We start from the raw sequence: 15,193 nt of genomic DNA, 5'->3' as shown, positions 1-15,193 counted from the left end.
CTCTCGATATCAGCTGAAGCTGATGATATACAGAGTACTTTTCAGGAAAAGGGGTCTTGTTTTTTTCTCATCCACTGGCCTGTTGAATCGAAGTGCTTAGCCTCACCTTGCAGTCTCCAAAACAATTGTCGTTAGAATGGTGGCTTCTGCACATGTGATACTCAGTTCGAGCAGAGCGTCTAGGCATCACTTATTTCATATTAAAAACATTATTTACTTGATGCATAACTTTCAGTAACTTTCTCTTGTTTTTGATTTTTCACTATGAGCTTATTGACTGAAGCATGACTACTGATTTCATCTCCTATACAGCCAGGCCAACAGAAGGAACAAGTTGTCTATTCCTCGCAGCTACGCATAAAGTTCTGCTTCCCTGTATGAGCCAAGCGAAGGAGTCCACGCCTGGCGATTTCCTGGAAAAGTGATGAAGGAAAAAGGGAACACTGTTTGGTTGCTGTGTGTGACACTGTAGGTGTAGCACGTCCTTTTGTTTTTATGCATTAGTGAACAATAGCTGGCCGTTATTGGATGGGAAATTGGGAAGAATTACTGTAGAAAGCTACCAAGGATGACCTCTTCAACTTCATGTTATGATCCTTTTTTTAAGCGGAGGATGAGACTGAGTTATCAGGTCCAGGCAGGTCCCAGTTCAGTTCCCTGACAAGTATATATAGTGTACTAGTGACTGGGGCGGTGCCATTGGCACGCCTCTTGAGCGTTCATGTGCGCACTTATCTAGCTTACGCACGTCCGCAGGTCTAGGTTGATCCTTGATGGCACTTATATATACAGCAAAAGTGATTTGCAAACATGTGAATATGCTATCTTTGCTGAGTTTAAGCCATAACCAATGGTAAATATGAATGCTAAATAGAATATATATGTACCTTGTCATAAGCTATAGAAATGAATAAGAAGAAGTACAAAGTTCAGTAAATATTTCAAACTTTGATTATCTCAATTTCTGTCATTTTCTTTTTGAGACGAAACAAGAGTTCATTGCATAACAATATTTGTAGGAATACAAATAACATCCGGTGCAGACTGAAACATGGCGGTCTGCCCCCAAAGAAATGGCCAATCTTGCAACATCGTACGACAAATTTAACACAAAGTAACATAAATAACATGGCGGAATGAAGTCACAACGGGCTGGGATAATCAAACTCTCTCTCTCTCTCTCTCTCACACACACACACACACAACTTTCGTCAAGAGGGAAAACTAAACAAAACCATAAACCGAAATAACACAACAAAATGAAGCGTTGTATGGTATCCCTCATACTGGGCTAGAGATACCTCCATTCGATGACTGACGGTTGAGTCTACCTTGGGACGTAGAAGTCAATTCGTTGGCCAAAGTAATGATCTCTTTTTGTGTCGGAGACTCAGGCTTTTGGAGCTTGTCCGCCAAGGTCTCCATCCCCATGTATGACCATAGCAGCCAAACATAGGAGAGGTATTCCCCATCTTCACCCAGGCTCTTGGCGTGCAGCAAGCCTCTACATCTACTAGCAGAGTAGCAGAGCATCTCCACCCACACGCCCTGGATTGTCTGCCACATCTCCTCTTCGTCCAGCTTCATCAGTGACACAGCGAGCCTGCAAGCTTCATGGATCAGAGTCCTCCCATCCGTGTGTTTAATGATCTCTTGAGCAAGTGCTTCTTCATTCTCCAGGTTTTCCTTGCTGTTCTTCAAGATGTCCTCTAGCTTATATACGGCGACAGAGAAGAGCCCCGGTCTGGTGCCGGGCAACAACATCTCAGTGCGGATGAATAGCAGGTATAACATGTAGTTGGACATCTCCATACTGCGTTTTGTAAGAACGCGTTGACTTCGGACGGAGGATGATGGCTTGTCCACAGGCCGGTGAAAGTAGAGGTTTGTGGCGATGTGCCAAAGAAGGATACTCTTGTCGAATGGTACCTCCAAGCTACCCGACAACTCCTCTCCAAGGTCACACTGTTGGTCGCTGAGCCTGCTCAGAGTCAGCTGGCCCCTGAAGTTGCCAAACCTTTTATATGTGGTGGCATCACTTATGAACTTCTTCCATCCATCTTCTATGTGCTGTTGAACCAGCTCTGTAATTTCACGGGCTGCAGGCACCTGCCTTACATACCAAACCTTGCTAACGTACTCCCTTAGACATTCAAAGAGAACCAGCTTCATCAGGAAGGTGGGTCTCTTCTTGCGAACATAAAACGACATGAGGTCATACTGCGAAACCATGTCATGTCATCCGTTGATGTAATGATAGAGGAATTCTAGGGACGGAATACACCCCACGGCACATCCCAAGACAGTGGCCGTCAAGAGTAGCAATAACTCGACCATAGTAGTGCAAGAGAAGAGGATGTATGTTACCTTGACGTCCCTGCTATTGTAACCGTCCTTGTGGCTCATGGCAAAAAGGACCATAGAAGCTACCGCCAGGAGCGGAAGCAAAAACGTCAAGACCTCCTCAATGGTATTGTATCCCTCTCTGCTGTAGAGCTTCTCAAATATAAGGTGAAAGCACTTCTGCAAAATATTGTATGGTGTATTCTCCATCTCGAAGTTATCTTTCTGAGGAGGAGGCGGATTCTGGAGATATTGCAGGTCACTTAGCCGAGCAACATACGGAACAGACATGTTCACGAAGTAACAGATGTGCCTGATTGATATCGGCTCAGCTTCATGATCACTGCTCGTCGCTGCCTTCTTCATGGCGGGTTCAGCAGCTTGTGAATCACAACTCACTGCGCACATCATATCCTTTGCTTTTTGCACATATTCATCAAGGGAAAGGGCCTTGTCCCCTGTTGCTCCATCGCCTTCTTTCTTTTCTCCCTCTCTTGATAGGGATACATCGGTGGAAGCTAGCATCTGGCTATAGCTAGCTCTCCTAAGAGCCAATGGCTTGAGGCTAAATTTGAGGATGCCAAAGACGAAGAGCATAACTGCCGCCAGCAGCAGCTTCAACTCGCCGGACCACCACTTGCAGAAGACGTACAAAGCGACGGTGACCTGAGACACCAGAGTTATGACATGTCGAAGCCACAACTCATTGTCCTCGAGGCTGAAGGCGCTCAATGTCACCTGGCCACCCAGGTGGATGAGGAGAACAGGCGCCCATAGCACCTCCAGGCCGCCGCCGCTGCTGCTGCTCTCACCCACCACATCTGTTGTTCGTTGCTGATGACGGTCGAAGAGGGTGGCAAGGGCATAGATGGCGAGGGCATCGCCTCCTATGTACGCCAACCACACCACCGCTCTCAGCCTACGTAGGCAGGGGACTCGACGCACCCAGATGGAGAAGAAGAGGAGGACTGGACAAACAAGCTGCTGAGCACCAGGATACGCAGCTGCCACTCCTCCCACCATTCCAGAGCACCTGAGGTGAGACCCATCTCCAGGCCTCCTCCTCGCTCTGCTTCTTCCTCTTCCTCTTCCTTTTCTTCTCCCTCTCACAGCCGCACGCGCGCACATGCGCACACGAAAGCTCTCAGTCAATAGCACTCACGCACGCCAACAGAAAGAGCTGTCGATTCATTCCAAACTCGCTAATACAGAGAGAGTTCCGTGGCTTGCCACCTAACGCCTGGTTTGCATCTACTCCCTCCGTTCCTAAATATTTGTCTTTCTAGAGATTTGAAATGGTTACCATATACGGATGTATATAGACATATTTTAGAGTGTAGATTCACTCATTTTGCTCCGTATGTAGTCACTTGTTGAAACCTCTAGAAAGACAAATATTTAGGAACGGAGGGAGTAATAATTAATTAACGCCTGGTTTGCATCTTATTCTTCTTGACTCGACCAGTCGCTTATGCCCAAGTCCTAGACATATAACGTGCAGCCTTGCCGTGGGATCTTACTTAACTTGTAGATTGCATCATCTAATGATCAAGTTGTTCATTTTTATATTAGCCGCTTGCATCATCTAATCATCAAGTTGTTCATCTAATGATCAAGTTGTACACCAAAATAAATCGAGACTAGTACGGACACCTATATACGAATACTAATATTCTGTGATTGTTTGGATAAAATGGACCTTTTTGAATCAAACGTTGCAGCAAGGTTCAATGGTTGCAAAGTCAAATCAATCAACCATTCGAGAAAACAAAGTCGGATCATTTGGGACACCTAGGTGTCTGGGCACCTTGCCTAGAAGCCGTTGGATTATAATGAGATGTGTGCACGTGAAACAATGCTGGAATTAATTGGTGACCTTTTTATTAGGAAAGAATAATCGCTGATTATTGGTTATTATGGACACACTTTTTATTAGGAAAGAATTAGTGCTTGATACACATGGGGGCACCTTTAGGCTAGTTGTAGTGGGAGTATCATATACTAGTATCATGCATATGATACTAGTGTATGATACTACATCCATAGTAGGAAAGAATTATTGCTAGACATTTAATGCTCACATTAGAGAAGATAGAGAAAATCAGTCATTAATATTCAATGTTTTGAATGCCTTGCACGTACCATGGTGTGTACACTTTTTTGGATACAGTAGAAGTCATTTTTTGTGAGAAAAGTATACTCTTAGGTATATCATAATTGTGGGTATAAAGGTATCTTTACAATTAATTGGGTATGTCTTCATCATGAAAAATACTCATGTATATTTTGAGCGTGTCCTTATTCAAAGTATATCATTTTTGGGTATGTCTCCAATATCGTTTACGGGTATGTGTTTAAGGCATATACTTGTATTAAAAAATAGTATGATTATTTTGGGCATGTCCGAACTTAAAGTATATGATTTATGGGTATCTCTCCAAAGCATATATGTGTATTCAAAAAGTGTGTGTCAGTACGATATCTTAGGTATATGTACATACAAAAATACCGAGTGTGGATATCTGCATGCATCGTACATACCCAAAAAGTAAAAATAATGTTAGGATGATGTTTCATATTATTTGGTCACCTTAATTTGTACAGGGAAATTAGTCATAAAAAATGTGACACGTCCTTTAAAAAATGTCAGATATATTGAAAAGTAAATCATTAGAAAATACATAAGAACATACATACAGTATGGCAATGGAGTGTTAGACACCTAGGGTCATGTAATTCACCTGTATCTGATACCTTGAATAAATCACTAGGTATGCATATGTACTCGAAAATTTCTAATGATTGGGTATAAAGGTATGTTTAACAAAAATGGGTATATGATTTTTGGAATGTGATATATGGGTATGTCACATTTCCTTAATTTCAAATGCCTTGGATATGACATACCCACTGTATTTAAATACATTTGTGGGTATTCAATACCTTGGAAATACAAAAATTGATGGTTGATTTTAACCGTCAAATCATAATCATACAGCAATACGTCATACACATAACAATGCTCGTGTATTTATGTTGGCAGTTTAAGAGATTCAAATTAGCCTATAAAAAATGCGCACATGGATGATGTGACATGCATCTTCTTTTGGAAATGAATCAATTGACAATGAGCAAATGTCATGTGACGTTTATGGCAAGAAATCAATTGTCGTGGAGGGTCAGTGCATGCATAAAAAGTTTGGAAAGTGATCTAACTATTGTGGATGGGAAAGAAAGTGATCATGAAAAGCTTGCCACAAAACTAGTTAAGATTTTCGACGGTGTAAAAGTTCTCAAAAATCCTGAAGAAAAATACTGAACCAACACACCTATAATATAACATGATCCAACAGAGGGATTAAAAAAATATGACTGCATGTGTCCTGGACAAAAAGAACAAATGTTTCAATATATATTGATCCTGCAGTGAGCTGAAATGCTTGTTTTTTCGTTGAGGACACATAAATGCATATTTTCATAATCACACAGTTGGATCATCTTATTATATTAGAGTGAGGCTCCCCTATTTATTTCAGATTTTTTACTTACTTTTAAACCGTTAAATATTTAGCAAGCCTTAACTAGTTCTGTGGCAAGCTATGATAGACACAGTTTTACACACACTGTGTGTGTTTGTGAGACACTTGAAGTAAAATAGTAGTGAACCAGCCTGTCCATCTCATTGCTGCCAGGGCATGAGCTGGTGGAATAAGATATTGTTGTGTCTTCCCAAGTACTCCCTCTGTTTCTTTTTAGTCTGCATATACGATTTGGTCAAAATCAAACTTTATTAACTTTGACTAAGTTTATAGAAAAAAATATCAAGATTTATGGTATGAAATATATTGTTAGATGCATCGTGAAATTAATTTTCATACCATATAGATTTAGTATTGTAGATGTTGATATTTTTTCCCTACAAAGTTGGTCAAACTTTATAAAATTTGACTTTGACCAAATCTTATATGCAAACTAAAAAGAAACGGAGGGAGTATATAGGGCTCGTTTGGTTTCTGCCTGTGGTGGCCATGCCAACCATTGGCTCACCAAAAAGTTGATCGAGGAATCGGCCGCCAAACTCTTGTCAATATATTGGAAGCGGAATGAACGGGAGAAGCGCGCCAATTAATTGGAGCTCATCCAAATAGGCGCCCGTGCTCCAAAATTTTGGCGTGGTAAGTTGGGGCTGCAATCCAAACAGCCCCATAAACCCCTGTGTGTGCATTCACAACCAACTTCCCAAGCTATTTTCTAAATGGACAGGTTCTTCATGTTTGTTACTAGTTACTACTGCACTATCACATAATGCCGATTTTATATTAATCACTTGCAGCGATGGGATGTTTTACCCACATACTTTTCTTGACTCAAGACAGACACAGAGTAACATATGCTTTGCATATGATAATTAATGGGCTTGCCGACCTGCATGCAACTTAATCTTATATTTCTCCCAAGTTGGCATTAGTGTTAACGACGAATGATGTTGACCAAGACCTAACATGCAACATCTTAATTAGGTAGCTTAATTACCTCAGATCCAGATCCATACAGCAAATTTATGGGCATACAAAATAGAGTCGGTAAAAGGTTGTGTTGGTTTGTGTACAGGCACAAATCTGGCTAGCCAAAAAGGATGACATTTGACCAATGGTGAAGCAAAAAGAAAAAAACTTGGAAAATTCAGTTGGTGTGTTTTGGGATCGGATGTGAAGTTTCATCACGCATTGATTGGAGCATCCATCCGTCGGCAATGCTGAGGAAAAACCACGTAAAAAGCATCTGCTCGATCAGAGGTGGCTGTTGAAAGAGATCAAACAAGGTGAGCTGGACACATGGTTAGGCTGGTCATAGTGGGGAGTAACTTAAACTAGTAACATGCATATGTTATTAGTCTATATTACTACCTCTATAGTGGGTAGTAACATGTGTGTAGTGTCATGCACCACTTCATTTACTACTTTGTAGAGTCATTTTGCATTGGGAACCGCTATGTGATGGTAATATATTATGTTACTCTATTTACCTTTCTCCTCATTAATTACTTACCACATCACATTTTTTGCTTAAGTGGCATGCATGTTACTACCTATATTACTCCCATCAATTGCAGATGATTTTCTTTACTGCAGAGGATTTCCATAAGATATTCGGGGTCCCGTGCGGCAGCCAAGATGTTCGTGGCAGGGATACGAACATTGCTCCTTCGGCGTTCAAGTTCATACAGCAGGCAATTGGGATGGACAACTCAGCATCGAACGACCTTCATCAGCAGAGACATTTATGAGGAATCTAGTAAGATCAAGAAGGGTTGTTTTCAGATTGCGCTTGTGATTTTTGTCATAGGTTACATGCTAGCACTATGCACAGAGCACGACTTCATGACGATTGATTTCAGCGGTGCTGTGACTAATCCGGAAGTCATAACTCAATTCAATTGGTGTGAGTACGCTATTCAGAATTTGATGGCAGCGGTCATGAAAATGCAGAGTGATTTTCAGAACAATGTACCAACGACTCATCTATCTAGATGCCACCTTTTCTTCCAGGTACATCAAGTGAATTTTGTTTGGAAGTGTCCTTCTGAACTGCTTTTCTAGGGGGTATGTTGTTGTTGAACTGAAAACTTTTGCGTTTTCCATCTCTATGTGTGCAGATTTTCTTGTTGGACAACAATAATCTTGGGATTTTCAATACAATCCACTCCGTATTACCTTGCGTGCAGTGCTTCAAACAGAAAACACTTCGGCAAATGATCACAATGGCGTATAGTACGCAACAGGGCATGCCGAGTTATGCGCCAGCAGCGGTAAGGCGGTCATGCGCTATGTGGCAGCATACACTTGTCGAGGCCACACCGAAACTCGAGATTGTTATGTGTGCTATAAGCACCGACTTGAATTGTCCATATTTTGTACTGTATGTAGGTACGACCGTCAGATTCACCAGCACTGTATCTTTGGCTTGTGACCTTATGAAACTGCTCTGCAGACGATAATCTGGCTGCACAACGGCTGCACGATACTAATCCAGCCGTCCACACCACTTTCATGATTGGCATGCACGCACTGATATGTTGTCTCGGGCACAAATCGTCCACTGGGCGTCGTGTGCATAGCAATGCTCGTGACCTTATTGTGTAGGTTCTCCAAGAATTGAGCTTGATGCCGAAGCAGTACAATGCAAAGTGCACACTTAGCATGTCGCTGCTCTGCAACAGGATGCAGTCTGATATGCTTTGTTTTGCTGACAAAATTGTATCTCTGGTCAGAGATCGCTGTCGATGTTGTGTCAACCGCGGCTTGACAAAGTGCATTACAATAGCTAATTGTGACAATCAATATGCATGCATATCCGCTCGAGAAATTATCTATCTATATAATAAATAAAATGATTTTCAGATGAGCTTTTCTGCTGTATTTGGAAAATGTTTTGTAAGAAATAACAACGTGTCAGCCATTTTTTTTCTGTCCAGAAGCATAACTCTCATACATCATCTCAGTTTGTTATGTGAACGGTGAATCAAAAATAATACTAACTGAGCAGCTGCAGACTATCTGCTGTATACATTTTGTTCTCTCAAAGTTCAATATGCTTTTTCCGTATCTAACTCCAAATCCAATTTCTCAGGAATATAAATTGTAATAGTCATATACTTCTAGTGAATCAAAGTTGTCTCCGACTTGAGGAATTACCACAGTATCAGTCTTCTTCTTTGCATAACATCCACTAGCAAAAAGACAAAATCAAAGTTTAGTAATCAGTAATCGTTCTTGAATTCGAAGATTTTTCTTTGTTTATTTTACTTTCAGATGACCACTAGCATGATTCAGTACAGTTTTGTCACCCAGCCTATTAGCACAAATCAAAGATTATTGATGGCTGGAAATAGACAGAAATGCATGTATATACCTCTTCGTGTTAGAGATATATTTGGGTTACTTGTATTTGGTAGTTTAGGATTTGTAATCCGTTTTCTACCTTATCTCGAGGAGAGGCTTCTTGCCCTCTAAGTCTTGTACCCAATATATACTCGTCGTCGAGGCTTAATAATACATCCATCATATTCCGCAACAACCTCTCTCTCCCTTCTAAGTATCAGCCTAACCGATCCAACCCTAGCCGCCGCTTCCGCCTTGCACGCCGCTCCCGGGGCAGTCGGCCTCCATGACCGCCACCGGGGGCAGCGCCGTCCGTACCTAGGGTTTGTCCATCGGTCGTGTTGACTGGCTGTCTAGAGAGTCTTTTTCCCCGATCGCTTGATCCGATTTTTTTTCTCTCTCGCCGGTCGTCTTGATCGGTGGTTCTTTTTGGTTTTCCGATCTAAGATCAGCTTGCGTCGCCCGCGGCCGTTTGTCATCTACGACGCACGCTACTTAGTCATCATCTTCATCAGCTCCGACGGGATTGGCTTTCACATGGTACCTCGGACGTATATTGCAGGCGCTGGTACGGCGATGGCTCGCGCAGTCTTGCGCTGGTTCGTCGGGCTGGCCGCTTCGCCTGCGGCCACTCCCGCGTCCCAAGCGGGCGTGATTAGCACGCAGGCCGCGTGGTCGTGTTCCATGCATATTCATGTTCGCCGGCCGTGCAAGTTTCGTGGCTTGCTGGCTGCTCGTTGCATCTCAAGCGGATTGATTTGCTTGACCACAAGGGCTTGCTATGTCCAGTTACTGCTGTAACATCGTCCCGTCGTTTGACGCACCAGTTCGGTCCGGTTAAGTGGACGTACTGCTTCGAATTCTATGAAGGTCGTTATCGAAGGTTCGTCCGTCTCCACCGATCGAGGTTGCAGTTGCGTCATCCCTTCGGACCACAGCATCGCCGTCCCATGGTTCTTCCCGCGTCTGCATCGACTGCGTGTTGTCGCTGCGTCGCCTCTTCGAGCGGTAGTGCCGCGGCCGCGGTCCATCGCCACTTCATGACTGTCCGCTCCAAGCCGTCTTTGAAGGAAATATGCTCTAGAGGCAATAATAAAGTTGTTATTTATATTTCCTTATATCATGATAAATGTTTATTATTTATGCTATAATTGTATTAACCGGAAACTTAGTACATGTGTGAATACATAGACAAACAGAGTGTCACTAGTATGCCTCTACTTGACTAGCTCGTTGAATCAAAGATGGTTAAGTTTCCTAGCCATAGACATGAGTTGTCATTTAATTAACGGGATCACATCATTAGAGAATGATGTGATTGACTTGACTCATTCCGTTGACTAGCACTTGATCGTTTAGTATGTTGCTATCGCTTTCTTCATGACTTATACATGTTCCTATGACTATGAGATTATGCAACTCCCGAATACCGGAGGAACACCTTGTGTGCTATCAAACATCACAACGTAACTAGGTGTTTATAAAGATGCTCTACAGGTGTCTCCGAAGGTGTTTGTTGGGTTGGCATAGATAGAGATTACGATTTGTCACTCCGAGTATCGGAGAGGTATCTCTGGGCCCTCTCGGTAATGCACATCACTATAAGCCTCGCAAGCAATGCAACTAATGAGTTAGTTGCGGGATGATGCATTACGGAACGAGTAAAGAGACTTGCCGGTAACGAGATTGAACTAGGTATTGAGATACCGACGATCGAATCTCGGGCAAGTAACATACCGATGACAAAGGGAACAACGTATGTTGTTATGCGGTTTGACCGATAAAGATCTTCGTAGAATATGTAGGAGCCAATATGAGCATCCAGGTTCCACTGTTGGTTATTGACCGGAGATGAGTCTCGGTCAGGTATACATAGTTCTCGAACCCGTAGGGTCCGCACGCTTTACGTTCGGTGACGATCGGTATTATGAGTTTATGTGTTTTTATGTACAGAATGTTATTCGGAGTCCCGGATGAGATCAGGGACATGACGAGGAGTTTCAAAATGTTCGAGACGTAAAGATCGATATATTGGAAGGCTATATTCGGACATCGGAAAGGTTCTGAGTGGTTCGGGTATTTATCGTAGTACCGAGAGTTACGGGAATTCGCCGAGGAGTATATGGGCCTTATTGGGCTTTAGGGGAGAGAGAGAGAGGAGCTGCCTAGGGCAGGCCCCCCCCCAAGGCCTAGTCCGAATTGGACTAGGGGGAGGGGCGGCGCCCCCTCCTTCCTTCTCTTCTATCTTCCCCTTCCTTCTCTCCTACTCCTATTACTTGGAAGGGGGGAATCCTACTCCCGGTGGGAGTAGGACTCCCCAGGGCGCGCCATAGTAGAGGGTCGTCCCTCCCCCTCCTCCACTCCTTTATATACGGGGGAGAGGGGCACCCCATAGAAACACAAGTTGATCATTGATCTCTTAGCCGTGTGTGGTGCCCCCCTCCACCATAATCCACCACGGTCATATCATCGTAGTGCTTAGGCGAAGCCCTGCGCCGGTAGCTTCATCATCACCGTCATCATGCCGTCATGCTGACGGAACTCTCCCTCGAAGCTCTACTGGATCGTGAGTTCGTGGGACGTCACCGAGCTGAACGTGTGCAGATCGCGGAGGTGCCGTACGTTCGGTACTAGGATCGGTTGATCGTGAAGGCGTACGACTACATCAACCGCGTTGTCATAATGCATCCGCTTACGGTCTACGAGGGTATGTAGATGACACTCTCCCCTCTCGTTGCTATGCATCACCATGATCTTGCGTGTGCATAGGATTTTTTTTGAAATTACTACGCTCCCCAACAGTGGCATCCGAGCCAGGTTTATGCGTAGATGTTATATGCATGAGTAGAACACAAGTGAGTTGTGGGCGATACAAGTCATACTGCTTACCAGCATGTCATACTTTGATTCGGCGGTATTGTTGGATGAAGCGGCCCGGACCGATATTACGCGTACGCTTACGCGAGACTGGTTCTACCGACGTGCTTCGCACACATGTGGCTGGTGGGTGTCAGTTTCTCCAATTTTAGTTGAATCGAGTGTGGCTACGCCCGGTCCTTGTGAAGGTTAAAACAGCACATACTTGACGAAATATCGTTGAACGGTTCTTGCTCAGCCCGTAGCAGCCACGTAAAACTTGCAACAACAAAGTAGAGGACGTCTAACTTGTTTTTGCAGGGCATGATGTGATGTGATATGGTCAAGACATGATGCTAAATTTTATTGTATGAGATGATCATGTTTTGTAACAGAGTTATCGGCAACTGGCAGGAGCCATATGGTTTTCGCTTTATTGTATGAAATGCAATCGCCATGTAATTGCTTTACTTCATCACTAAGCGGTAGCGATAGTCGTAGAAGCAATAGTTGGCGAGACGACAACGATGCTACGATGGAGATCAAGGTGTCGCGCCGGTGATGATGGTGATCATGACGGTGCTTTGGAGATGGAGATCAAAGGCACAAGATGATGATGGCCATATATATCATATCATTTATATTGATTGCATGTGATGTTTATCCTTTATTCATCTTATTTTGCTTAGTTCGACGGTAGCATTATAAGATGATCCCTCACTAAATTTCAAGATACAAGTGTTCTCCCTGAGTATGCACCGTTGCGACAGTTCTTCGTGCTGAGACACCACGTGATGATCGAGTGTGATAAGCTCTACGTTCACATACAACGGGTGCAAGCCAGTTTTTGCACACGCAGAATACTCAGGTTAAACTTGACGAGCCTAGCATATGCAGATATGGCCTCGAAACACTGGAGACCGAAAGGTCGAGCGTGAATCATATAGAAGATATGATCAACATAGAGATGTTCACCATTGAAAACTACTCCATCTCACGTGATGATCGGACATGGTTTAGTTGATATGGATCACGTGATCACTTAGATGATTAGAGGGATGTCTATCTAAGTAGGAGTTCTTAAGTACTATGATTAATTGAACTTTAATTTATCATGAACTTAGTCCTGGTAGTATTAGCATATCTATGTGAAGGAAATATGCCCTAGAGGCAATAATAAAGTTGTTATTTATATTTCCTTATATCATGATGAATGTTTATTATTCATGCTAGAATAGTATTAACCGGAAACTTAGTACATGTGTGAATACATAGACAAACAAAGTGTCACTAGTATGCCTCTACTTGACTAGCTCGTTGAATCAAAGATGGTTAAGTTTCCTAGCCATAGACATGAGTTATCATTTGATTAACAGGATCACATCATTAGAGAATGATCTGATTGACTTGACCCATTCCGTTAGCTTAGCATTTGATCGTTTAGTATATTGCTATTGCTTTCTTCATGACTTATACATGTTCCTATGACCATGAGATTATGCAACTCCCGAATACCGGAGGAACACTTTGTGTGCTACCAAACGTCACAACGTAACTGGGTGATTATAAAGGTGCTCTACAGGTGTCTCCGATGGTTCTTGTTGAGTTGGCATAGATCAAGATTAGGATTTGTCACTCCGATTGTCGGAGAGGTATCTCTGGGCCCTCTCGGTAATGCACATCACTATAAGCCTTGCAAGCAATGTAACTAATGAGTTAGTTGCGGAATGATGTATTACGGAACGAGTAGAGAGACTTGCCGGTAATGATATTGAACTAGGTATTGAGATACCGACGATCGAATCTCGGGCAAGTAACATACCGATGACAAAGGGAACAACGTATGTTGTTATGCGGTTTGATCGATAAAGATCTTCGTAGAATATGTAGGAGCCAATATGACGATCCAGGTTCCGCTATTGGTTATTGACCGGAGATGAGTCTCGGTCATGTCTACATAGTTCTCTAACCCGTAGGGTCCGCACGCTTAACGTTCGGTGACGATCGGTATTATGAGTTTATGTGTTTTGATGTACCGAAGGTAGTTCGGAGTCCCAGATATGATCACGGACATGACGAGGAGTCTCGAAATGGTCGAGACATAAAGATCGATATATTGGAAGCCTATATTTGGACATCGGAATAGTTCCGGGTGAAATCGGGATTTTACCGGAGTACCGGGAGGTTACCGGAACCCCCCGGTAAGTGTATGGGCCTTATTGGGCCATAGTGGAGAGAGAGAGGAGACCAGGGCAGGCCGCGCGCCCCCTCTCCCTCCAGTCCGAATTGGACTAGGAGGGGGGCGGCGCCCCCCTTTCCTTCTTCCCACTCTCCCCTTCCTTCTCTCCTACTCCCGGTGGGAGTAGGACTCCTCCAGGGCGCGCCATAGGAGGGCCGGCCCTCCCCCTCCTCCACTCCTTTATATACGTGGCCAGGGGGCACCCCATAGACACACAAGTTGATCAGTTGATATTTTAGCCATGTGCGGTGCCCCCTTCCACCATAATCCACCTCGATCATATCGTAGCGGTGCTTAGGCGAAGCCCTGCGTCGGTAGCATCATCATCATCGTCATCACACCGTCGTGCTGATGGAACTCTTTCTCGAAGCTATGCTGGATCGTGAGTTCATGGGACGTCACCGTGATGAACGTGTGCTGAACTCGGAGGTGCTGTGTGTTCGGTACTTGGATCGGTCGGATCGTGAAGACGTACGAATACATCAACCACGTTGTCATAACGCTTCCGCTTACGGTCTACGAGGGTACGTGGACGACACTCTCCCCTCTTGTTGCTATGCATCACCATGATCTTGCGTGTGCGTAGGAAATGTTTTGAAATTACTACATTCCCCAACAGTGGCATCCGAGCCAGGTTTATGCGTAGATGTTATATGCACGAGTAGAACACAAGTGAGTTGTGGGCGATACAAGTCATACTGCTTACCAGCATGTCATACTTTGATTCGGCGGTATTGTTGGATGAAGCGGCCCGGACCGACATTACGCGTACGCTTATGCAAGACTGGTTCTACCGACGTGCTTCGCACACAGGTCGCTGGCGGGTGTCAGTTTCTCCAACTTTAGTTGAATCGAGTGTGGCTACGCCCGGTCC

The 15,193-nt window shown here is 43.8% G+C and overlaps 1 pseudogene; it reads right to left on the bottom strand.

The window, feature by feature from the left end:
- Positions 1 to 1,281: 1,281 nt before the first annotated feature.
- LOC141035963 (uncharacterized) lies at positions 1,282 to 3,392 on the bottom strand (annotated as a pseudogene).
- Between the last annotated feature and the right edge of the window lie 11,801 nt (positions 3,393 to 15,193).

Source organism: Aegilops tauschii, chromosome 1 (genome assembly GCF_002575655.3).
Source record: "Aegilops tauschii subsp. strangulata cultivar AL8/78 chromosome 1, Aet v6.0, whole genome shotgun sequence".
Lineage (NCBI taxonomy): Eukaryota > Viridiplantae > Streptophyta > Magnoliopsida > Poales > Poaceae > Aegilops > Aegilops tauschii.
Note: the sequence above shows the minus strand (reverse complement) of the source record. Positions and strands in the feature narration are given on the sequence as shown.